The sequence below is a fragment of the Equus przewalskii genome, chromosome 1 (assembly GCF_037783145.1).
Source record: "Equus przewalskii isolate Varuska chromosome 1, EquPr2, whole genome shotgun sequence".
Classification (NCBI taxonomy): domain Eukaryota; kingdom Metazoa; phylum Chordata; class Mammalia; order Perissodactyla; family Equidae; genus Equus; species Equus przewalskii.
In genome coordinates this window covers 118,524,742-118,545,749 of record NC_091831.1, presented here as the reverse complement: position 1 = coordinate 118,545,749, position 21,008 = coordinate 118,524,742, and the positions used below count along the sequence as shown (strand labels likewise).

Below are 21,008 nucleotides of genomic sequence, written 5' to 3'. Positions count from 1 at the left end.
CTGGTCAAAACATTCAGGCCTGTATTTGCAGTCTGTCATCAAACTTCTTGGAAAAAAGATCAGATATAATGGGACTATGCAAACAAGTTGCAACTTTCAAAATTAGACAAAGTTAGAGTGAAAGCTCCTATAGCATGTAAGATGCAGCTCTGCAGGGCAGATGTGACAGATGAAATAATTTGACTGCTGCACCTCTCCATTGCTTTTTCTTTCCTACTTTTAAAAATTTTGACCTTTTCATTATTGTTTTCTTCCTTCTACTTTCTTTGGGCTTATTCTATTGTTCTTTTCTTCCTTTTTGAGTGAAACAACTCAGTGTGCTTACTTTAAATCTTTTCTGTGTTTTAATAAATTTACTTAAGGCTATACATTGACTTCTAAATATTGCTGTAGCTGCATCTCACAAACTATAAATTGCATTTATGATCTTTACTGGTTACTTTTACCTTTTAATATATATATTTACTTATAAATTTTTCTAACAAAGTTTAAGGTTATTCAGTATCTCTATTATCATCCTTCTGGGCAAGTAAAGAATTTTTAAAATTGTTGTCTAAAATTTTATGCCTTTTAAAAAACACAACTGTAGCTATGATGATCATAATGATGTTGATGATGATGATTTTACGGTCGATAGTTCAGTTTACCATTTTAGAAAAAATCAATTTCTGCCCTCATTCTTGTGTTTTTCTTACATCCCATGTTTTCCCTTAGGTTTACTTTTCATTTTGCTGAGGTACATCCCTTAGGACTTCTTTCAGGGAAGGTCTCTTGGGTTATATGTTTGAAAAAGGTTTTATTTTGTTTTTAATCTTGAGTGATTGTTTAGCTGTGAATGGAATTTTACCCTCCATTTTTTACACTCAGTACTTTGAAGAATTTTCTCCATGGTTTTCTGGCCCCTTTTCTTGTTGGTGAGAGGTCTGTGTGTCTTGTTAATTCTTTGGTAGGTGAAAGTTCTTTTCTCTCTGGTGGCCTTTAAGTTTTTATCTTTATCTTTGATTTTCTACAGTTGTACTACCATGCCCAGCTGTGGTTAGCTGTATTTATTATGCCGGGTACTCAACGTTTGCTTTCACCCTGAGAACTTACTTTTTTCCTTAATTCTAGGAAATGATCTGCTTTTATATTTTTGACTATTGCTTCTCTTCATCCCTTGAGTCTCCTCTCCTGGAACTCCTCTTAGGTGTTTGTTGGGAGCTCTCAACTTACCTTCTGTTCTTGATGGATCTATCATATCTTTACCTATCTATGCTGTGTTCTATGTAAATTCCCTAGTACGAGCTTCCAACTCACTAAGTTTCTCTTTGACCACCTGTAGTCTAGAATTTTAGGAAAAAGAAATTGGCCATCCACTTTCAAAAAAATTGGCCATGAAAACCCTATAAATAACAGTGGAGCATTGTCTGATATAGAGCCAGAACGTGACAAGATGGCTGAAAAGACCAGGCTGGGTTCCACTCTGCTGTACACAGGGTCACTAGGAGTTGAAATCAACTCGATGGCATTGACAAAAAAAGTCTAGAACTTATCTAATTATTGAGGGTTTTTTCCAGTTGCTGTATTTTTCCATTTCATACATTCTTGTTTCTTTTGGTAGATGCCATCGTCCTTCAGTTTTGTAAGGTTTCTAAACAGGATTCTGTTAAGTCCTTTTAAGATTACTCTATTACTTATTTTGTCTGCAATAAGTTTGTCTTCTAACTGTTGACTTCACTTTAACATCAATCTTCTTTCCGTGTTTTGGGATTTTGCTCCACAAGCTTCTCTCGTGGGGGAGTTTTTCTCTGTCTTTTTGTCCCTACAACAGTGGGTTTTGTAGTTGCTCCCTCCGTCCCTGAAAGTCTCGAGTGCAAAACCAGGTCTTAAATGTTTTTTGTTATTGTCTAAAATATTGGTTTACCTTTTTTTAATACCTTGCTTAGGGCTCTTATCCCTTGGTGACTTTGTAAGTATTGCAAATCCAGTGTCTGATCAGCATGTGGCTTTGCTGGGCCAGCTTCCTCTGGCTTCCCTAGTTACACCTCATTCATTTTTTTCTTTTTAAATTTTTTCTGTCCCAGTTACAGGTTTGCAAAAAAGTGGAGAGGATTAGCGGTAGGCGGACAGAGCACAAATTTAGAGAACCATCCTGGCTGAAGGCCTGCCTGCTTTAGCTATTGGGACTCCAACATCATTATGAATACCTCAACTTTCTCCCTAAATGTTGAGGACCTTTGGATGCTGCGACGTGGTGTCAGTTCCTGCCTGTTCTGGGCTCATGTAATCACGAGCCTTGATGCTGCAGGTTCAGCCCCACTCAGACACTGGCCTCTGAGAGCCAGGCCTGCAGTATACTGGCCCTGCATCCCAGGGCTCAGGGCGAGCTCCATCTTGGAGCCTCTGCTTTCCCTCACATCCCTGCCACGCATAGCACGCCCACCTCATTCTCTGTCCTCCTTCTGTTGGTCTCTGCAGTTCTCTGCAGGTCCCAGAGATAAGCCCTGAACCCCAGCTCAGTTGGCTGCTGCCCTGACCCTTCCCCTCTGTCAACTTCTCTTCCTGCCTCAACCTCTTCTCCTGGGGCAGGGCCTTCCTCACAGGATCCCCTGGCCATGGGGACTTGGGCTGGTAGAGAGCCTAGAAACCAGGACTATAGCATTCCCTGGCCAGAAGTGCCCCCCTCCCCCATCATTTATATATACAATTTTTAAAATATAGGTGAGTTTATAGTTGTTCTGTATCCCACGTTATATAAAATAACCTCTTGTCATTCCGAATTCTTAAATATTTCAAAAGTCCTTACTTCCATTTCATTCCTTAGTCTTTCTCCAGTGTTATTTCCAGTCACTCCCAATTAGAGGTGACCTGATGGCATAAAGCTTTGTCCACATTTTACACTGTGTCTTTAGGAAAGACTCCAGAAGGCAATGACAAGGTAGGAATCCGAGCCCTTGGTTGTTGATATCTGTCTAGAGCAGATACTGCGTCGTCCCGGTGATGCTGGGACCGAGCTTCCCTCATGCCAGCCCTGCCACCACCAGGACCTCCCAGCATGCTGTGAGCAGGGGAGGCACCCGGACGATACTTCAAAAAGTAACTATTTCCTCTAGTTGAGAGCTCCTTGATTACAAACACTTTGGTTCCTTTAGGATGGGCCCCAGATACAGGGGCAAAGTGCTGGAGAGAGGGGAAGGGCTCACCAGGTCAGGTTCCTAAAATGCTACAGAATGTGACGTTGGTTACGAAACAATAGAATGACTCAGGGCAACAAGTAGTGAACATTTTTGAGGTTCCTGCTTTACTGTTTGCCAAACTGTTCTCCTGCACATCTTCATAATCCTGGCAAACTAGCCTGCAAGGCGGATGTCCTTATTATCCCCCTTTTCCAGAGGCAATGGCTGAGCCTCAGAGCTACCAGGGCAGTGCTTCTCAAAATGTCGTGTGCTTGTGAATCACCAGGGTCTTACTGAAACACAGACTCAATGCAGGTGATCCGGGTGGGGTCCAAGATTCTGGTTCCTAACAGGTGATGTTGATGCTGCTGGCCTGAGGACCTCACTTGAGGAGAGAGGTGCCAGGGAGCTTGGTCAAGTCAAATGTGCCCTAAGTGACAGAATGGTCACCCGTGTCTGACTCCAAAGCCTGCGCTCTGCGTCTGCTCTTCCCACTGAGAAGGCTGCAGTCCATCCACTTGCTCCACAGGAGACCAGAGAGTCGGAGGGAGAGGAAGCTTTGTTCAGGGGAGGGGGCTGCTCTCGCCAGGCTCACCCCCCTCCTGGAGGTTTAATGAGGAAGAGAGGATGGGGGGATTGTCTCCGGGGTAGTGAAGTACCACAGCCGGCAGCCTCAGTGCGTCTGTTGGAAAAATTAATTTTTTAATTAAAAACATCTTTTTCTCCCCTCTTCTTTCTCTTTTGCTTTAATGTCTCAGTCTGGAGTAATTATGAGTCGCTCTGGGGAGACTGAACCTTAGAAAAACTGTTGGTGCGGCTGGCAAGGAATTTATCTGATTAACTTGGGCTCAGCCTTTGAAAGAAAGCAAGAGGGAAGGAAGAAGCAGGGAGGAGGGAAAGCTCCCAAAACTTAATCACAGCGTCTGGGTGGCCAGGTGTGGCTGGGCCCAGCGCCTTGGGGACAGCCTGGGGAAAGATGGGCAGGGAGGACCTGAGCTCCTTCCCAACATTCCCTTCCCAGGCTCCCCACCATCCCTGCACACAGTCCGGCCCCTGCTGTCAGAGGACAGGTCTTTTCAAGGAGATGGGATATGGTGCTCTGACTGGCCCAACATTGGAGATGGTGTCCTAGGGTTCCTGAGAAGCAGAGCCGGAAAATGGGATCAAGTGTTAGAGATTCATTAAGTGAGTGCCTTCAATTGATGCCCACAGGGGCGTGAGGGGTGCAAGAGAGGACGGGGAGGAAGCTAGGCGAGGATGTGGGCTCAGCTGAAGTCTGGTCTCAGTCTGCTCCAGGGGAGCTCTGGAGCCTGAAGAGCGCCAGAGTTGTTGCGGGGCACGGGGCAGGCTTTGCTCCTGGATCTGCCAGCCATTGCTGTGGGCTGTAAACCCCCAGCCATTTCCCAATAAGGTCAGTCGCCCTTGGCTGGGGACAGCTGTGAGTTAACTGCCAGCACTCACAGCAGAGGGGGGTGGGGTGAAGGGAGAGACAGAAATGCAACTGGCCTGGTAAAAGGGATCTGGGTGAGTGGCGAGGCACCAACAGCACCTACTACAGACAGACTGCAGGGGGAGCCTGGTGGGGGTGGAGAGAAATGGATGGATGATGCATGGTGATTTAGGAGGCAGAGACGATAGAACCTGGTGAGTTGTTGAATTAGGGAGTGATGGAGAGTAAGGTGACAAAGGGGCTTTCAGGCTACTGGCTTGGGTGACTAGGTGGTGGTGGGGTGCCAGGCTCTAAGATGGGTACCAGAAGGAAGGTAGGCCTGGTGCGGGAGGAGGTGATTTGTTATTTAGACCTGGTGGACGTCCAGCTGGAGGTGTTGGCAGGCAGCTGGGTGTGCCAGGTTGGAGCAGAGATGTGGGCGCCATCTGTGTGGAGGGTGGGTGGGCCGGTGTGGGTGGGCAGTGGGGAGAGAAGAGGCAAAGCATAGAGCCCTGGGAGCCCCCCATGATGGAGGCTGACAGAGGACAGGGAGCCCAAGGGCAGCTTGAGAAGGTACAGCCAGAAAGGCAGGAGGAAAACCAGAGAGAGTGGGGTCTGTGATGCCCCGTCTCCCGGTCCTGTGTGTGTCTCAGCCGTTACCTGTCCCTCTGACAGCGCATCTTTGTGCAGGGAGGCAGCCTTGAGGAGACTTGACAGACTGTGATCCCCTTGAAGATGGGAATTGTGCCTGCCTGGATTAGTACTACGGTCCTAGCACCTACCTGCTCCCTGGCACACAGTGGGTCTTCAACAAGTCTTTGCTGAAAAATATACTAGCTAACACTTATATGGCACCTACCAGGCACCAGGCACTGTATATAAACTCACTTCACTCTGAGGAAGGTGCTATTATTATCCCCACTGTACAGATGAAGACTCAGAGACACAGAGAAGTTAAGCAGCTCACCCAAGGTCACACAGATGGCAAGTGGCAGAGCTGGGACATGACTCCCCAAAGTCCATGCTCTTAGCTCCTACACGAACGAGTGAGATTTGAGGCCATTCTGTTTGGGACCAGGGCACATGACTGTTCCATGTGGCACACGTACACACATTCACATGCCCATGCAGCCACATTCGCATGCAGCACTAAGAAGACAGCTCTGGTCTGCTGCAGGAAAGGGCAGCCCACAGCCTCAGGGAGGAGATCCTTACTGTGCAGCCCTCTTGTCATGTTGGACTGGCCAAAGCTGCTTCAGACATAAGTCACTGCTTCCTTTATAGCCCCTGAGGACAGAGGGTTACTGGGGACTGGGCTGGTAGGTGGGCAGGTCTGGTGTCAGGTCTCAGCTCTGCCACGACACGGTGTGGCTTGGGCAAGTCCCTGAGCCTCTTTGAGCTTGTTTCCTCGTATGCAAAATAGGACTAGTTATACATCTTCCCAGGATTTTTGTGAGAATTAGAAGCGCTACCTGGGGTCTGGACACAGAGGGTACTCCTACAGTGGTGCCGCTGTCATGTGGAACAGCCCTTATGCTCCCGTTCTTGTTACATTCACAACCTCCTTGCTCGGCATTGGAAAATGGAAACACTGTCCCGCAGTAAATGGGCGTCTTGTGGTTAACAACTGCCTGGCTGCCATCAGGGTGCTGCACACGTGTTGGCCACAGGTCTGGTCAGCTAGATGGCTGCTGGCCACTGAGGGGGGTGGCTGGGAGCAGGGACAAGGAAGAGAGGCTCAGAGCTGGGAGTGTCCAGGCTCTCCTGGGCAGGGGCATCTGACCTAGTAGTCTTTGGTCAGCCCCCGCCCATGACCATCATGAGGGATACTGCAAGGGTGGGACTAAGGACTTGGCTGGGGCCCACCATCATCTAGGCTGCCCCTAGCACCCCGGGCCACCGAGTTACCTGGCTCCAGGGGGTGCCATTCACATTGTCATCTGTGGAGATGGGCTGCAGTGGGGCGCCACTGACATGGAAAACAACGTGAATAACGCCCCCTGGAGGTGTGCAGTTGAGGCTTGAGAGCTCTTCAGGGGAGCAGTCTCATAGCTCTACAATTGGCTGGGAAGACCTGGAGAAGTGGCAGTCCCTTCCCTGGGTCTGTGTACTGCATGAGTGCCCAGGCCAGGGCAAAAGCCTGTCCTAGGCCTGTCTGGTGCAACTTCCCCTACTGGCACCCAGGCCTCTAAGTAACCACCCTGAGCACACCATGCCTGAACTCCTGACTTAACACATTTCCTGCCCTGGCTCCAGTCTGGGGACTCTCAGGTGCAAGGCTTGGGCCTCTGCCCTCCCCTCTCTCTCCAACCAAGCACAGGGCTGGGCACAGAGAAAACGGAAATCATGATGGAGGAAAAAATGGTGAGATAAAATGCCAAAGTTTTTCATTCTTCCATTGAAAAGACATTTACTTAGCCACCAGCTGTGCCCTGGGCCCTTCCCCAGGTGGTGGAGACAGCAGAATGGAGTAGACTGACCCTGTCCTTGACAGCCACAGCCCTGTGTGGGGACAGACAGGTAGACAGACAGTAGGAGTCCAGTGTGACCAGAGCTGTGGGAGATGGTGTGCAAGATGCCACGGGAGCACAGAGATGGATGGAGGAGGCGTCCAAGAAGGCTTCCGAGACAAGGTGACGCCCGAGTTGAAAACTGCAGGGAGGTGGGGGGTGGTGGAGATGGAGGGAAAGGCATCCAGGTGAATATGCAAAGGCATGGAGGGGCACGAGAGCCAGGCCTCACGAAGGACTGCAGGCTTGTGGGGCAGAGCAGAGTGTCTGACAGACCAGGAGGCGGGAGACCTGGGTCCCACACCAACGACAAATCCCTCTGCCCGACGCCCCTTCCTCTGGCCTCTTTCCTCCTCTGTGTAGTGGAAACTGGGCAACAGTCATCCCCAAAGCCCCTCAAGCTTGGAAGCTCTTGGCCTAACTTCCAGGAACTTGTCTGGAGACAAAGGCATCCAGACCCTCTGGGGAACGCCTATAGGTTTAATTCTGTTCTGGTTAATCCAGGCTCAACCCTCTGAGTGCCGGAAACTTCTGCTCTTTTGCTTTACTGCAAATAGTTTTGCCTCTATGAGCAGACTGAGGGTTGGGCCCATCTTCCCAGGAGCAACATGCTTGGGATCTGCTGGGAGGATGGAAACAGGACACTCCCCTCTGGCCTGCCTGGGTGGGAGGGGGAATTCTGAGCTGCCGATTGTCCTTAGCCTCCTTCAGGCTTCCAATGGTGATTGTCCTTGTCGTCCTTCAGGCCTCCAATGGTGACTGTCCTTGTCGTCCTTCAGGCCTCCAATGGTGATTTTCCTTGTCCTCCTTCAGGCCTCCAATGGCTCTCTGAGGACAGCCAAGCCCTACCATCTCCATTCTTCGTAGCCCCCGACTTCACCCTTTTATAAGCATCGCCAGCCAATCAGCTCACGCCTTCCCTCCCATGGCTGGGAACTGACCAGTCACACTTGGTCTGATTTCCCCATTGCTAGGTGCTGGAGGTACCTCCCCACTGCCAGAGGGCTTGGGTTTTAAAAGTACAAACATGGGTCTGGAGCTCATTTAGGAGGTTGGGTGCTCTGAGAAGATAGATTTAAGATTTCTTGAGCACAGTGTCCAGTGGGTTTGGCCAACCATCATGGCTTTTGGAACTCAGGGGTAAGAGAAAGCACCTGGCCTGGAGCAGTTGGGAGGACTTCCAGGAGTCTGCATCCAAGGAGGAGGACAGCGGGCCCTCCTCAGACCCCTGCTGGTAGCCTCAGCACTCTCATCCTAGCAGCGCTGGGACACCTCCCTGCCCCTCTGCCAGCCCTGGCACTGTCCTGGTCCCTGGGCTCCATCTGCTCTAGGACCCTCCCCCTGGCACACACACACCCAGGGCTCATGCAGGGGGTTGGGTATGTGTATCACCCCCAGGCCTGAGTCAAGGTCCAGACACTCCTCTCTGGCTCAAGAGGCTAGGGATGGAGAGAACCCAAGGAATGACATGGGTGGATTAAGAGAAAAGGGGAGGGTGTCCTAGGTGGGGAGCACCGTGTGAGCACAAAAGCTTAGATGTGTGTGTGAGTGTATGCATGCATTTCTGCCCATATACATGTGTGTGCATGTGCTGGTGCTTCCACGTACCTGCCTTGGACACATGTATGCATGTGTGTAAAACCCCGAGAAAAGACCTTGGTGCATCCTGTCTTGAACTTGTAGATTCTCTCACATCCCTGCAACAAGCCTGGTGTCTTGGGTCCTGGGCTCTAGCTCCCTGTGGGCCCAGGCCTCTGAGCCCTATCCCCACCCAGTCCCCATCCTATCCAATGTAGCAACTTCTTGATGAAAAATATCAATGAGACTAGCACACAGTGGAGCCAGTATCACCTCCAAATGGAGAAAGTCCAATCCGATCCATCATCTGTTTCCACTACCTGGCCAGTGGCAGCCCACCTGCCACCCAGTTTTACTTCTTCTGGGCCCTGGGGCCCTGCTCCCACACAGAATGTCAATCAAAAGGGCCCACTGAGGATAGGGGAGTGAAGGATTTCAGTGCTGCCTCTGCCCCGGTCTCCTGGCCTTGCTCCTCAGAGCAGCCTGGTGTCCTCATTTGTGCTCAGGCTGGTGCCATCTGGGTGGAGCCCAGGTTCCCTCCCATCAAGGGGCCTGCTTGTGTTCCCTGGGCTGCAAAGAGGGATCAGCTCACTGACCTGGGGCAGCAGAAGGAGGCCTGGGCAGGGGTCAGGACCCAGCCTCGCCAAGGACTCTGTCCCCTCTGAGCCTTGGTTTCTACATCTGTAAAGAGGGGACCGTGAACCCTGAGGCTCAGATGAGGGGCTGGGCAGGGGCTCTGTGAACTCTGAACTGCTGGCCCACACTGTGCTGCCATCCACTGAGGCCTTGGTCAACAGGGGCCTCCAAGGGCATAGCCAGAGAGGGCAAATGTTTGGCCAAAAGGGTACTTTTAAACAATGGAATTAGTGGCCAACATTTAAAAAATGGGCCATTTCTGAGGGAAGCCTGGCTTTTGGCTTCTCTTGAAAAATCAGCACGACCACATGGGGTGGTTGGAGATTTTCAGTAGGGCCTGCGCTTCCCTGCTCCTTCCTCAGCAGGCCCATTTCCGGTTACCTGCCTGACCCCTGGGGTGATGACCCCTGACCCTTTCAGAAAATGTTGGCATTTCAGGAGAGATCTTCCCTAGCGGCCCAGACAATTAAGTGACCTATATTCAGGTTGAGGAGGAGGGCACAGCTGCCTCTGGGCCCCTCAGTGCACCACTGCCTCTGTTCCCGACCGCGTGGCCCCAGCACTGCTCTGGGTCCCTGATTGCTTACCAGGCAGGGAGCAAGGAAGGGGTTGCATCTTGGATATGACTACTTTTCCTCCTCCATCACCTTGACCATTGCCCACGTGGTGTGTCTCTCCAAGACCCAGGGAGCCAGCTGGACAGGTTCTCCCAGAGCAGGGGTAAGCCAGGCCAGACATTCCTTCTCTGCTGATCCCTCAGTGAGGCTCACTTGTACTCAGGCAAAGGCTTATGCTGTGGCCAGCTCTGTAGGATCAATCATTTGCTGGAGGGCTGGGGAAGCCCTCTCATCAGACTGGAAGAAGGGCAATCTGGAGTTCCTGATCCACTCCTCTCTAGCTGTGTGACCTTGGGAAAATAACTTAGTCTCTCTGAGCCTCAGTTTCCTCACTTGTGAAATATCTACTTCCATGGGTTGTCATAAGGATCAAATGGGATCAAGTGTAAGAGAATTTGCTGGCACGGGTCAGGCACACAGTAGGTACTTAATAAATGTTTGCTGAAAGGAGGAATTGAGGATTCTCAGACCCAGCAGAGGAACTCACGTAGTTGCTCTACAATGGAGGCTGAGTAACAGGGTCCTATGGCTGGCTGTGATGACAAGAGTAAGGGGCCTCTGCCTTGAGGCCTTGCCCCTTCCAAGCTGGGTAACTGGGAGAATGTGGGAGGGGGGAGCAAAGGGTAGAGGTGTAACTTCTTCTCTTTCCCCATCCCCCACCCTTGTAGTGGGGACACAGCTCTTTCCCCATGAGCTGGGCCCCTTCCTTAAATGGGGAGGCCCCTGCCTTCTTCAATCATTAGAATCTGGCTGCCTGGTTTCCCACTGAGATGGGGAGCCTGGGCCCCGGAGAAGCAGAATGTGGAGGGAGCAGATGGCTCCATAATCAATTGGTCCTAGAATCACCTCATGGGGTTGCCGCATAAAGACTTATGGATGGTGGGTGTGGGGACTGAGAGAGACCCTCTCAGGCCCTTGTCCAGTTTTAACTTGAAAGCAAAGGTAGGACAAGGACATTCTAGGTCCCCAAGGTGGGAGCTTTAGGACAGAGAGGATCTGAGCAGCCTCTGAAAGGAAAGCCCTTCCCTGCCTCCCCCAGATGCTGTCATATGGCCATCCTTCAAACACAGCAACTGAGGCCACGGCCTTCTCCCTTGATATGCTTTATGGGGCCACAAGCTGGGGGTGTACATCTGGGTGTGGCTGCTGTCCCAGAGGAGGTAGCTGCCCAGGGAAGATGATGATTAACGGTGGTGACGATGGCAGCTGATGACATTTACTGAACCCCTGGGATAAACACCTCATACTGCATTCACCCCAATTCCAGGGTAACAGATCAGTGCAGCTCATTCAGGCACATCCTTTACATGAAAATTCAGTTGGGAACGGAGCCACTCACAGGGAGGCAGGAGAGATGCGTTAACTCATGAACTTCACAAGAGGGTTCTCCTTGGTGGTGGTGAATCTAAGAAATAGCTCCCCATGCTTGGGGTAATAGTCCATGTCTAAAGTGTTGATTTACCTGCCTGGCTTTAGAGAACGTGTCCCGCGAAGCCAGTCAGCTTTGGGGTCTCCAGACTCCCGCCTACAGGCAGTAGAGGCATTTCAGGACCCTGGAGAGTGCCCCAAACTCGCTGGTGAGGGGTGGGATGAGGAGCTGGGCTTTTCAGAACTGGTTCACCCTGGGAAATCATCATATGGATGGGCCCTGGGAACATGACGTGCCCAGGTCATTCAGCGGGTCACAGCCTCATGTTTACACATGGCTTGACTACCTGTGTCTTCTACAACAGAGGCAAAACCAGGGGTAGCCCAGCTTGCTTCTCTGTGCTGAGTCTGCAAAGTCACAGATGTCTCAATTTCTGCATTCTAAAAAGTGCGTGCAAGTAGGAGTTCTATAAGTTGAATCCTACCCCTAATACTGTTCTGGGTGGCTCTGGGCTGGGGCGGTACCTGGCTGTTTTGATAGGCAGTGAGGTGAACGGTTGCAGTCATGGCCTCTGCAACCTCGCTTCCTGAAATTGAATCTTGGCTCTGCCTCTCACAGGCTGTGCGAACTTGGGTGCATGACTTAGCTTCTCCATGCTTCAGTTTCCTCCTCTATAAAGGGGGGATGATAAAGCACCTACTTCATTGGGTGTTGTGAGATTTAGTTTTCTGCCCCAGCTCTGATGCATGAGCAGGTGCTTCCCATCATATCCCCAGTCTGGCTTCCAGGGTCAGACTGGGAAGAGGCAGGTGTTTCCTGGGCTTGTAAAACTTGGAGTGTCTGCAGAAGCATTGTTTTGGGAACTGGGAAGCTCCACTGCCCTGGGCTAGGTGCTCTGGGACCCTGAGGAGAGGCTGGACCTGGCTCCCTCCCTGCTCCTTCTTCATAGTGGTCCCAAAGATGGTTTTGAGAAACCAAAAAAACCCAGGCTCAAAACTTGGCTTGCAGGCAATGACCTTGGGCAAGTCATTATCAGGCTCTTGGATCCTCATCTGTATATTGGCATAACAATACCCTTGACGTGGTATGAAAAGAATAAAATGAGAAGATGTAGAGAAAGGCCAAGCCTGTGCTCTAAGGGCTTCATAGTGGCAGCTGTCACAGGGCTGCTTTCCTGATGTCTCTGTCTCATTTTGGGTCTCTGCCACTCCCCTCTCTCTCCCAGTGGATGAGCTTCTCACTCCTTCTCCTTACCTTGCTGGCTTAGTCCAACCTAGAGGACTTGGGGACCTTCAGAGTTGGCCCATCCAGGTCCAAACATCAGAGAGAGAGGCTTCTGAAAGATAAGAGCAGGTTCTGGCTGCTGGTAGTCCATTTCCTGTGGCCTCACCTCTTCCCTATGCTTTGTCTTAGCATTAATGCTCTGGATTTCTAGACAACTCTTTTGTCCCATTGCTCTGGGCAGACACCCCTCCCCACCCCAAGCTCTGCCTCATTCCAGAGGTGAGTGGTGAAACATTTATCTTATTAACAGCTCAGATTTGACAAGCATAGACTGGGTGGGTTCTAGGCCTCGTCAGGTGAATTATCTCATTTATAATTATCATTTAATTAGCATCTACTTTGTGCCAGCAATGTAAGAAACACTTTACACATCTTTTCTTATTTAATCACCCAATAGCCTCTAGAGGTAGCTATTATTACTAGTTTTATTTTACAGGAAAGAAAACTGAGGTCCCGAGAGGGTGAGTGATGCTTGGGTCACATGGAGGGGGCCTTGGAGCCATAGAGAGGAAGCTTGTGAAGAAGCACTTAACACAGTGCTCAGCATGCAGAAGGTGCTCAATAAAAGGTGACAGCCCTGTCCACCCTGGGTTCCCTCTCTGAGACCCCTAACTGGGATGACTCCTCTTTGTGTCCTCACTCCTACCCTTGTACCAGCTCTTCAAATGGTCAGGAAGGCGTTAATTTGCATCTGAGCCAGGCACAGTGGTGGAATTTCAGGCATTGTGTGTGTTGGGTGGGGGGACACAGAGAAAGGCCACTGGCTCCAACTGTGGCTAAGGACGCTTCTCACTTGCTTCTGTGGCCACGTCAAAGTGGGACTCCTGGGGGCCAGGCTGTTAAGTCACCCTGACGTGATATCTAGTTTTCATGAGCTCACACTGGTGGATTATTCATTCTGCCTGGGAACTTGAACACTTCCCCAGCCCCTCACTCCTCCCCTGCAGCCTCTCTGGGCCTGAGGTGTAGGGGGAAGTGGGCTGGGACTTCAGGGGCTTCAGGTTCCCTTCAGCCACTGTTACAGGGCCTGGCCTTGACCATGACCTCTCTGAGAGGCAGAGGAGACCTGGCTTCTCAGTGTGGCTTTGCTATGGACAACTCTTCCATCGGGCTGTGGCAAGCCCTGGATTGGCTGTTCCCTGCAGGCTCTCTCAACCCTGCCCTGCGGGGGAGTAAATGCCCCAGAGAATCCTTCTCCTCCCCTCTGCTTGCCCCCTCAGAGGGTATGTAGTGGAGGGTGGGGACAGAATAGCATGTGGGGAATGAGGCAGAGGGAGGAGTCCCAGTGGTTCCTAGCTCCCTGGCTTGAGCAGTTGGTTGATTGTGTTGTTGTTTACTGAGATAGGGAAGAAAAAGAGGCAAGAGTGGGTTTGGCAAGGGATGATAAGTTCAGTTTTGGATCCATTGGATTTGGGGTGCTCAAGGGATGGGCCTAAGCAACTAGCATGGAAGTGAGCTTGGATTTGAACCAGGGGGCCTGCATCAAAAGCCATGTTCTCTGTAGCGCACCACCCCACGCCGAGTGTGCAGTGCTCATAGTTGAGCTACTGAGGCCCAAGCAGGGGTCAGAGAGGGCTCATGTTCAGGACAGAACCAGCAGCTGGCAATAGCAATGATGGGGAGAAAAGAAGGCTTAATCAGGGAGGACTTCCTAGAGGAGGCCATCGAATGTTGTGTTCTCTAGATACCAAGAGACAGTGAGGTCTGGAGGGGTATAGGAAAGAAGCACAGTCAGAAGGGTCCTTGAAGGCTATGCTCAGTGAGATTATGTGACTTGCCCAAGGTCCACAGCTAAGAAGTGGCAGAGCCAGGATTCCAACCAGGTCTGCCTTACTCCACAGTCTCTCTTCTCAACCTCATAGGGTAATGGTCTCAGGGCACGAGGCCTGGTAGAGGGAGAGGGGAGGGCCAGGAGCTAGAGAGTGTGATGGACTTAGTCTCTCCCAATTCAGACCAACTTTCCCCACCCCATATGTGGTCAAACTCCACGCAAACAAAGAGACAGCAGAGCTTTGACCCTCGAAGTCACAGAACACAAGAGCTGGGACTGCCCTAGTTTTAAGGCAGATCTGACTCTAGCTACAGTGTTGCCCTTGAATGTAGTGGCCTGGGTAACTACTTAACATCTGTGAGCTGAGGTGCACCCAGAATCTCCCTTGTCCCCCAAACTGGTCTGTTGCCATGCCTGAGTCCACTAGCACACCCTGACGCTGGGACAGACATTGCCCAGCTGGGCTCCCCCAGAAGGGAGCATAGCTTTAGCTCCTTCCATTTTGCGCAGAGGGGACTTACCAGACGCTTCTCTCCTGGGTGGAAGGGGCGGAGGCCCCTGGAGAGGAGCTTTCCTCCCAGCTTTGCAGAAGACCAGTCTGCCATGCAGGGGACTGGCTTGCCTGACAGAAGGGCAGAGAGCCATTGGGCACACCAAGCTGCAGCGGTGGCAGCAATGGTGAAGGCCAGCAGCTCGCTGTGAGCGTGCAGTGTCAAACGGGTGCATTACTCTCCATGCAAATTAAAAATTAAAATTAATCAAACACTCAAATTGATTTCCTTCCCGTCTGTTTGCTCTGCTGTGCCAGTCAGATGCCTGCCTGCTCTCCTAGCCCAGTACATCCCAGCTTCATGTCAGAGCTGGGCAGCTCAGGCTGCTGTCGAGGTTTCTGGGATGGGCCTGGGGGAACTGCAGGCACCTCACTCCAGCCTTGGGAAATTGGGTAAAGGTCAGCACTGCCAGACCCCTGAGTCCAAGGCCCAGTGCTTGTGTTTACCACATCTGGCACAGTGCCTGACACAGAGTAGGCCTTCGACAAAAGTTCATGGAAAGATAAAGAACAGTGGCTCTCAGTTCGAAGCCTGGAACCCCACAGTGAACCGGGGTTTTCTCTTCTCTGAAGTGGGAATGGTATCTCCAGGATTAACTAATGAATGCAAACTCCCGACAATTAAGAGTAAAGAGGAGGAGGGAGATTGGAGTGGGCAGGGGTAGTCGAGGAAGGCTGTTTAGGGATGGAAGGACTTGAGAGGTGGGTGGGCTGTATGGAAGCCAAGAGGTGGTGGGGACAGGTGGGAAAAGACTTGGAGGTGGGGAGATGGGATGAGAGACAGCAAAGAGACAGCCTGGCTGGGTGGGGCATTTCTCTGAACACTTGATGACCCTATTTATTTTTTGGCCTGACCCAGGAAGCCAGGGGTTAGTTGAGAAGGTGGACAGGCAGGGCCTACTGCCTCCTGGGACTCAGTGTGGGCTGGACCTGGCTTAGTGGCGGGGTCTGGGATACTGCCAAGCTCTCCCCCACTGGCCTGTGGAGATGGCTGAAAACAGCACAGGGGCCCTGGGCAGGAGTCTGCAAAGGGCACTGACCCAGCCCTGTGGCAGGAAGCAGCCAGCTCCCAGCATCTGGTGAAGGAGCTCCTTCCTGGAGCTGGCCTCACTGGCCTGGCCCCTGGCCCTTGGCCCCCAGCCCCCAGCTGCTGCTGCTCTGGCAGTGGCGAGTGATTCCTCCAGCTGAGCCCATTCATTTTTCATGCCTTGCCTCTCTGTAAAGCCTGCTAGGGGGTAGAGGGACAACAGCTCCTGGCCATTCACACAAGGGCAGGATGTAAGGGGGTCCCAAAGAGACTTCTGTCCCTGCCTGCCTCTGTGCAGAACTCCTGGATAGAGAGCCAAGGCCTGGACCTACTGAGGGGAATTGAATGACTTAGACTTAGATTCATTGATCCTGTGGGGCACACCAGCTTGCCCCTATACTTAGGGAGAAAGTTGAGGCTCAGAGAAGGCTTGCTGTCTATCTGAGTTTGCACAACACAGCTGGAGGCATACATTCCCTAGCACAGACACAAAGGTTGTGTGGCTCCCAGAACAGGAGAGTGGGAGAAATGGATGGAGATGTAGACTGGGATTGCTGCTCTGCTTTGATGTCAGAGACTCTGGGGAAAGGCTGTTTGTCTCTGTTTGGCTTCCCTGGGGCCCACCTGGAAGCCCTGGGAAGACTCCTCAGGAGGTGTGTTGAGCCACAGCAGGCAAGAGCCGTGAGCTCATCTCCCTTGAGGCCCCGAGGAAGTATGGTAGAAAGGCAGAAGGAAAGTGGCCAGGGAAAGAGGGAAAAGTGAGACAGCAAGGGCCTTTGGAATGGACCACAAGGCCAGGCTCAGGTATGAGGAAGGAAAAGGACATTTGCTGAACACCTACTATGTGCTGGGTCATTCCTGTGCACTATTCCTCATGAATTCTTCACCAACCTCCTTGGTGGCTGAGTATTTTTATTCCCATTGTACAGAGGAGGACACTGAGGTTGGAACTGGCACTGGGTATGCCTGACACCAAAGTCTGGGGTCTTTGCAGGGCACCTTGATGGGTGGGTGCCAAAGTCTGGCCCTTCCTGGACTCACATCCAGGCCACAGAAAAGCCTGGGCTTCTCCCATTTCCAGCTCCAGTCAGCAGGGGGCGGCTGTGCCTTGTCTGGCTGCAGAGATTGGGAGCAGAGGTTGGGACTGTGTTAGGAGGAGAGGAGAGGAGGCCTCTTTCAAAAGCTCAGGAATTTGGGGAGCCCTTACACATGCCTCTGTGGTGGCTGAAAGATGGGGAGGGCTTCTGCCTTGATTTAGTAAGTGGCAGCCCCACTGCTGCCCCAGAACAAAGTTGAAACTCAATGCAAGGCTCTTATAGTTCTCTTCCCAAAAATACACCCCTCCTTCTCTATTTCCCACTTCCAGGTCTTTGCACATGCTCTTCTCCTGGCATGGGATGCCCTTTCTGTTTCTTTCTGCTTGGCCAACTCCTACTCATCCTTTAATATGTGGCTTCAATGTCACCTCCTCCAGGAGCTTTGCTGGACCTCCTCTATCCCCAAAAGTTCCATCATACTTCCTGCTCTCTCATTTTTCTGAGGGCAGGAATGTGTCTGAATCATCTGTGTGTCCCCAGCACCTAGCACAGGTTGGAGCACATAATAGATGCTTAGTGGACAAATGGGCAAAATGTATCCCACCATGGAGGTTGGGGAGCAAGGGTCTGTCTGGGGTGGGAGTAAGAGTGCGGGACCTGGAAGATGAAATGCTCATGTTCCGGGCCTATCCAGGAGCCTAGGGGTGCACTTTACTTCCTGAGGGTATCATGAGGGTCCAAGGAGATCTTGGATGTGAAAGAGTGCTGCAAACTGTGGTGTGCTGTCCCTGGTAGATCCCTGTACCTCTCAGCTTTGCCTTGTTCCCCTGATGAGGCTGGAGAAGAAAGGTCACAGAATGAAGGAGGGGGCAGACCAAGGCTGGTGTGGGTGGGGTGGTGGTGGCAAGGACGGCAGCCTGGCAGTGTTCCCAGATCACAGAGACAAGGAGTGGGTAGGATTCTGAGGGCCGAGGGTTTGCATTGGGACTCCCTCTCCCACGGGATCTAACACCATATCAGAGTTGGGTAGGACCCCAGAGATGATGGAAGCCACTGTCCTTCCAAGGAAGGGTAAACTAAGGCTCAGAGAGAGGCAGGCATTTGCCCAAGGTCAACAGCAGGAGAGGGAGGCCACCCTGTAACACCTGTCCTCCCAGCATGACAGGTGTCCTCACTCGGGGCTCAGATCCGGACAGCTGCTTCCCTGATCCCTACTCCCCTGGTCGGGCAGTCCTGGGCGCCCAGGCTGCACTGTCCCACACCCGCAGCCTGCCCCTAGGCTTAACCACCAACAAGAACTGAGCGCCCCCTGGATGGCGTGGTCTGGGCAGCTCTCGACCGCCCTTCTCCTTGACTCACCTCCAGCCCCGGAGGGCCGGGCTCAACAGCGGCGGACAGGGCGCCGCCCGTGCGGACCCGGCTGCGCCACGGTCCCGGACTGTGCCGGCGCGGCGAGGCCGGCCCTCCTGGTGTCCCCGATAGCCGGTGCGCTATCCCTTTAAGCTCGGGCGAGATGGGAGCTGTCAGCGACCGCCGAGGCTAGCGCGGGACGTCGCCGCCCGCCGGGCCGGAGCGAGGAGCAGCGGAGCGAGCTGAGAGCGGAGGGGGCGGCGGGGCCAGGGCGCGGCGGGTCCCCTCGCCGCCCACTGCGCGCTCGAACCCCGGGCCCAGCGAGCGCCGGGCGGCACCCAATGCAATGCGGAGGATGTGAGAGGCAGCGCAGAGCGGCGGGAGGAGGGGGCGCGGGAGAGGGCGGCGGCAGATAGACTGAGAGACTGCAGACGGGGATCGGGGCAGGTGGGAGAAAGGAGAGGAGATAAAAGGAGAGGCAGGGACAGAAAACGGGGAAGGAAAAGAGCGAGAGAGCACGCGGCTGCGGGCGGCGGCGCAGGCGAGGGGCAAGGAGCCGGCGCCTCTGGGTGGGAGTGCCGGTAGCCGGAGTTGGGCGCCGCGGCCGGGGTTCAGGCCGGGAATGTGGCTGGGGCCGGGCCGGGCGTGGTGGAGGAGCAGGGACTCCTGAGGAACCCGCTCTGGGAGCGGCGGGGGACCTGAGGCGGGGCCAGCCCGGAAGGGGCCGCAGGGCCGCTCGGCAGGCCCAGCGGGCCGCGCTCCGGGGGCTCCGGCGGGTGGGGGCCAGGGAGCCTTTGTGAGCGCCCCAGGAGGGCGAGAGTGGGGAGTGTGCAGCCGGGTGTGCGGCGGCGGGGGTGTGTGCGCGACCGAGTGTGCGCGTGTGTGCGCGAGTGTGAGCGCCCAGGCGAGTGGGAGCGCGCGTTAGGGATTCTGCTGGCATCGCAGCGTGGAGAGCAGGAGGCAGGAGCGGGGCGCGCAGGGGAGCGCGGGGCCCTCCCGTGCACACGCACACGCCGCGCGCGTGCACACACACACACATAGACACACACAGACACACGCCCTCCCTGTCTCGCTCGTTGCCGCTGCCACCATCTCGGAGCCGAGCCCTGCGGAGCGGGACCCCGAGCCTGAGCGGGAACCAGAGCGGAGCGGAGCAGGGGAATGCGGCCCCGAAGCGGAGCCGCGCGCGGACTGCGCGCCTGGGACGGTGAGTGTGGCCAGGGCGGGATGCTGCGGCGAGACCCGGCCCGCGGGGGCGCAGGCTGGGGAGCTGGGGTGTCTGACCGCCGGCAACGCCGCGTGCGCGGCCTCTGATTGGGCGGGAGCCTCGGGGGCAGCAGGTGGGGGTGGGGAGTTGGGTGCGCGCCCGTGGGGGCGTGCACGCGCGGAGCTGGAGCGGGGCGCGCTCTGCTCCCCAGTCCGTGCCCGTGCTCCCCCCCGCTGCGCGGCCCCGCCTAACCCTCTCCTGCCTCTGGAACCGTGGCGACTTGGAGGAACTTTGTGTGTGGGGAAAGGATGGAGAAGCCTTAATGGTGGAACTCTGGCCTTTCTTTCTTGAGGAGACAACGCAAGGGAGGAATGGGGCGGGGGTGCGGGCTGTGCCTCCCAGCCGGCGGGCCGAGAGGTGCATCTCCACCACCCCATCAGCTCAGCCATGCGCTCTCCGGGACGCCGGTTCAGCCCTGCGGCGCCACGCTGGAGCCGCTCCGTGCGCCGGACTCCTGTGACCCCGCCAGGGTCAGGCGGGACTGAGCGGCGACAGCTTGCAGGCCCAGGGGCCGCAATGTCGTCTTTGCAGCCAGGCTGAGGACACAGAGGTTGAGGTGCGGGAGTGGGTAGACGTGCCCGTGTGTGTATGTGTGTGTGTGTGTGTGTGTGTCTCCGAGCCTTCTGCTCCGTGAAACAGGCGGCTGGAAGAAGGGAACTGCCAGACAGTGCATCCCATCACGCCTGGCCCCCAGGAGCTCCCAAGAGGATAGTGATTGGTGCCCCATCCCTGCTTTGCTTGGAGCCACTCTCCTGTGTAGTTCACTGTGTGTGGTGAGGTTGGGACAGTGCTGTACCCCTCCCGGTCTTCTTGAGTCTCCTCCCACACTCTTGTTCTGTGCTGGCTGCCTCAGGGAACTCCACCCCCCTCCCCCCATGCCAACCCTGCCTGTGCAGTAGATAGGATGGGGAGATATGGTCCAGGATGGTGCCCCCCTGCCCGCTCCCCCACCCCCTGCTCCAGAGGAGGGAACCCTGTGTTTCCAGGAGTGTGAGGCCCTCTGCAGGCCCTTCCCCTTTACCAAATCCTCCCTGCTTCCAGGGCAGGTTCTTCCTCCTGGAGGAAGCCTTCTCTACTTGCTTCCGAAGTCCTTCCCTCCAGCTTGGGCTTCTGGGTTGGAAAGTGGGGCTCCCCTGCAGCCTTTGTCCATATGCCCTCTTTCCTGGCACTCAGTGTGAGCCTGTGGGCTCAGAGGTCTTGTTAGCCTAGATGCTGGGTGGAGGGGGTGGTGCTGGACCAGACAGTATCTACCTGGGTCTCAGGGGTATGGTAATATCCATGTTTGCCCAGCTTTCAGGCTTACACCTTACTCCACCTCCATTATCTCTCTGGAATCTGTCAGCCACCTTGGGAGAAGGCGGGGTCCATGAGCAGGCTTCCCCTCCATTTCACAGAGGAGGTTTCTGAGGCAGAGATGAAGCTGTGAGA

At 53.9% G+C, this 21,008-nt stretch overlaps 1 protein-coding gene and 1 long non-coding RNA gene across 9 annotated transcripts in view; one reads left to right on the top strand and one right to left on the bottom strand.

Moving 5' to 3' along the window:
* Positions 1-983: 983 nt before the first annotated feature.
* LOC139083549 (uncharacterized) lies at positions 984-19,207 on the bottom strand. Its single transcript, XR_011540373.1, has 2 exons — positions 18,323-19,207; positions 984-3,837 (listed from the first exon to the last, which is right to left on the bottom strand). It is a non-coding gene; the product is annotated as an uncharacterized lncRNA (long non-coding RNA).
* LINGO1 (leucine rich repeat and Ig domain containing 1) overlaps positions 19,024-21,008 on the top strand; it is a 209,762-nt gene continuing 207,777 nt past the window's right edge. For 3 of the 8 annotated variants that reach the window (XM_070620998.1, XM_070620990.1, XM_070620970.1), the window contains exon 1: positions 19,381-19,520. The gene's annotated coding sequence lies outside the window, so the exon portion shown is untranslated. Of the gene's footprint in view, positions 19,521-21,008 lie in introns of all 8 variants that reach the window. The other 5 variants (XM_070621009.1, XM_070621012.1, XM_070620959.1 and 2 more) reach the window with 4 other exon arrangements.